The sequence below is a fragment of the Balaenoptera ricei genome, chromosome 15 (genome assembly GCF_028023285.1).
Source record: "Balaenoptera ricei isolate mBalRic1 chromosome 15, mBalRic1.hap2, whole genome shotgun sequence".
Taxonomy (NCBI): Eukaryota; Metazoa; Chordata; class Mammalia; order Artiodactyla; family Balaenopteridae; genus Balaenoptera; species Balaenoptera ricei.
In genome coordinates, this window is record NC_082653.1 from 77,521,852 (window position 1) to 77,526,343 (window position 4,492).

The 4,492-nt window shown below is 39.7% G+C and overlaps 1 pseudogene; it reads left to right on the plus strand.

The window, feature by feature from the left end:
* The first annotated feature begins 4,030 nt into the window (after positions 1-4,030).
* Positions 4,031-4,130, plus strand: LOC132350092 (U6 spliceosomal RNA; annotated as a pseudogene).
* The last annotated feature ends 362 nt before the right edge of the window (positions 4,131-4,492 follow it).

A 4,492-nucleotide genomic window follows, 5' to 3' on the forward strand; every position in this document is an offset into this window, starting at 1 on the left:
GGGGTATCTTCAAAAAGGATCCTTACACTTGTTTGTCAAGGTCAGATAAATGTTCCTTCATTCGTTTATTCATTTACTCATTCATTTATTCAACAAATATTTTTCAAGCACCTGCTGTGTGCCAGGCACTGTACCAGTTGCTGGGGGTATAATTAGTGAACAAAACAATATGATTCCTGTATTTCTGGTTTAATTCTAATGGTGAGAAACAGACAAAATAAATAAGAAAAATGTGGTATATTAGACTGTGATAAGTGCTATGTAGAAAAATAAAGCAGAGAAGGGGGACGGGGACTCGGGGTGGGGGAAGCATTTCAGTTTTAAATACCATGTCAGGAAAGGCCCCTCTAAGAGGGTGACATTTGTGTAAAGGTTTGGAAGAGGTAAGGAAGTGAGCCACAAAGTTACCTGGGGGAAAAGCTTTCCAGGCAAAGCAGACAGGACATGTCAGTGCCCCCGGAGTGCACCTGGTGTGTTTGAGAAACAGCAAGGAGTCCGGTGTAGCTGGAGTGGGGTGAATGGGAGAGAAATGGGAATGAGGGCACGCTGGTTTCAGAGCCAGATTATGTAGGGCCTCGTAGGTCATTCCGAGAACTTTGGCTTTTTCTCTGAATGAGATGGGAAGCCCATGGAAGGTATGGAGCAGAGGAGGGATGTGATCCTACTTAGTTTTAAAAAATGTAATTAAAAAATTTAAAAAACAGCTTTATTGAGGTAAAAGTGACAAACAGTAAACTATACATATTTAAAATGTGCAATTTGAGAATTAAAAAAAATTTTAATTATGGTATAATACACATAACATAAAATTTACCATCTTAGCCATTTTTAAGTGTATAGTTCATTAATATTAAGACTATTCACATTGTCATGTGACCAGTATCACCTTGCAAAACGAAAATTCTATACCCATTACACAAAAACTCCCCATTTTCCCTTCCCCCCCAGACATTGGCAACAACCATTCTGTTTTCTGACTATGATTTTGACTACCCTAGGTATCTCATAGCAGTGGAATAACGCAGTATTTGTCTTTGTGTGACTGGCTTATTTCACTTGGCAAGGTTCATTCATGTTGTAGTACTTTTCTGGAGAGTCGCTTTAATTTTGATGAAAACCAATTTATTAGCTCTTTAATGGGTTCGTTTTTTTAAGGTGTCCTCCTACTTTGATTTTAAGAGGATCCTTCTGGCTGCTGTGTTGAGAAGAAAGTGAATGGTCGGCAAAGGTGGAAGTGGGGAGACCAGTTAAGAGGCTATAATGAGAAGACCAGCAAGAGGTGATGGTGGTCTGGATTGCAGCGGGGGTGGTAGAGGAGGTGATGAGAAGAGGAGGGATTTGGGTGTCTCTTGAAGATAGAGCCCATGGGATTTTCTGATGGATTGGATGTGAGATATGAGAGAAAAAGAGGAGTTAACGAGACTCCAGCTGAGGGCTTGGAAGGATGGCATTGCTGTTACCTGAGACGGGAAGGCTGTGGGCAGGGCAGGTGAGGGCAAAGACTTGGAGCTTGGTGTTTGACATATTAAATTTGAGATGCCTGTTTGACATCCCAAGTAGGGGAGTGTTGTTTGGACCTGAGTCTGAGCTCTGTGTGATTCAGCCTCTGGTCATGCTGGGTTCTGTGTCATCCCCTGACATTTCTCTTCTGAATTTATATCCTTTGCTGAACTGTCACTTCCTTTATTGGAGCTCATATACCAACTGCATAAGTTCTGACTCATGTAGGCAGTTGCTGACGATTCAAGCTCAAGACCACAGCCTGGATCGACTTCATTTCTATACCACAGCTACACCAATTCCTACCTGTCCTTTACAAGCCTGTCACAATGTAGGTGCTGAGAGTGGAGTTACTCTCTACCTATGCCTTTGTAGTAGAGATTTTCAGGCCTTGCTGACTTTTGGGAGGAAAAGCCAAGGGACACCTCTAGCTTTTTCCCTCATTACTCTGAAAACTGTCTCTCCGGTGGTTTGAATTGTTCCCAGTTTGTAGGTTAAAAACCTGGGGGGCTAACACTAGCTAAGTCTTTGCTGAACACTGATGGTAGCTTCTAGTCACATGACCAAAGGGAGAAGTAACGACATTCTCCTTGGTCCTGCAGATGACCTTCCTCACTGCAAAGCATCTCCCTTGGAATGTTGCTGTTCATCAGGAGTGGACTTGGATCTATTTCCCAACTACATGGAGATTTGTTTGAGATGCTTCTGAGTCTCAGTTTTAAGAAGGAAAAAAAGAAAAAAAAAAAAGGAATTAATCTTTAAAGAAGACCGAACGACTAGCACTAATATATTATTGAGGCCAATAAATGCCTCCTTGGTCCCTTGGGCAAGTGAAACAGCGCCATCCGCTGGCCAGTTCCCCACACCATGTGACGTCTCCAGGGGGCACATATGCTGAGTTTATTATTTCAAGTGTCCTAGAGGCAGTGATCCCAGATTTAATATGCGGCTCCTCCAAAGATGCCAATTCCTTTTTAGGAGCTTTTTGTATATTCTGTTTCCCTCCAGATTTCTACGTATTGTACTAAAACCAAAATAATTCCAAAAAGAAAAGTGATTCTTTTGCTCTTGCCTTGCTTTTGCAGCATGCATTTTCATTATTCCTTCCTCTTTCTGGTTCTCATCTGCTTGCGGACATATTTACATTGCTGTAATCGTATTGAATTGATACAACTTAGTATTATCATTATTCTTAAAATTTACTGAGTGCTACTGTGTACCATACCCTGTGTGAAGAGCTCACAGCCATTTAAGAGCTTCATTGGATTCTCTTAACTACTCTTTAGGTATTCTTATTAGCCCTATTTGCTGGATGAGGAAACTGAGGCTCAGAGCAGATATTCACAACCACCCACTTTAACATTGAGAGAGCCTGGAATTTGGTAGCAAGTGTTTGAGAGTCACTTGTGCAAATCACTTAATTTTTCTGAGTCTCAGCGTGATTCCTTCCCACCTCCTGGGACCCTTGAGGACTGAAAGGAGTCGTGTATATGAGGGTGCTTGATAAACTGTAGTTTTTATTATAGTTCTAAACAGTAATTTGTATTTTTTAAATAAATAAATAAATAAATTTATTTATTTATTTTTGGCTGAGTTGGGTCTTTGTTGCTGTGCGCAGGCTTTCTCTAGTTGCGGCTAGTGGGGGCTCCTCTTCATTGTGGCGCTCGGGCGTCTCATTGTGGTGGCTTCTCTTGTTGCGGAGCACGGGCTCTAGGCGTGCGGGTTTCAGTAGATGAGGCTCACGGGCTCTAAAGTGCAGGCTCAGTAGTTGTGGTGCACGGGCTTAGTTGCTCCACGGCATGTGGGATCTTCCTGGCCCAGGACTCAAACCCGTGTCCCCTGCATTGGCAGGCGGATTCTTAACTGCTGTGTCACCAGGGAAGCCCTAAATAGTAATTTTTAACCTTTCATTAATAATCTTCCTGTTGTTGGATTCAGGTGGTCTTTCATTTATTTATTTTGGCTGTTAAAATGACATTGCAATGAACATCTCATGTAGCTTTAATTTTTATTCTTTAAAATATCCTTAGGATAAAGGGATATTATGGACTTTTAAGATGGTTCCTGATATGTATCTCCAGGAGTTGATATCAATTTATATGGCGTGTGTGGGGACTGGTTTTACTGCAGTGTTGTAATACTGGATAGTTTCTGAAGTTCCTCTAATGTAGTGAGTGTATTATGCTACCACGTTATTTGAGGGGGCATTTCTTTGATTACAAGAGAAGTTGAATGTTTTCCCAGATGCTTGTTTACTAGTAGTATTTCTGTTTTTATGAATTGTCTTCTCTAGTTTTTTGCTAGTTTACGTATTGGGGACTTAATGTTTTGGTATCAATATGTATAAGTTCTTTACATAACACAGACATGAACCCTTTGTTATATTTGCTGTGAATGTTTTCTCCAGATGATATTTTCCCTTTGATTTGAGTTATTTTAGTTTTGTCCAATGGTTATCTATTTCTATAATGTACAAACTGACCATCCTTCGTAATTTATTTCAACTTAACTTATGAAGTTATCATCTCTTGTGCTCTCTTTAGCAGCACATATGCTAAAATTGGAACGGCATAGAGAAGATTAGTCTGGCCCCTGTGCAAGGATAAATTCATAAAGTGTTTTATATTTTTTATGGCGTAAGAATTATATCTCAATGAAGCTGTTACCAGAAAAAAAGAAAAACCAACTAAAGAGTTAACAGTAAAACAAGTTTCTTTTTAGAGTGAGGATTTTATTTAAGCTTTTCCTATCCATATGCACTTGTGATATGTGCCTGTAATTTTCTTTTTGTGTATTTTATCATTATCAGATTTTAGGAAGAAGATCATGCTTGCCTAATGGATATAAACGTACTCTTATCTCTTTTTGTGCTCTGGATATTTTATACAACATTGAAATCATCTGTTTCTTAAAAGTATGAAAATTGTTCTGGTGGAAACATTGGGACAAACTGCATTTTTTTTTAGTTGTTATCAAATTATTTCTTCAGTTT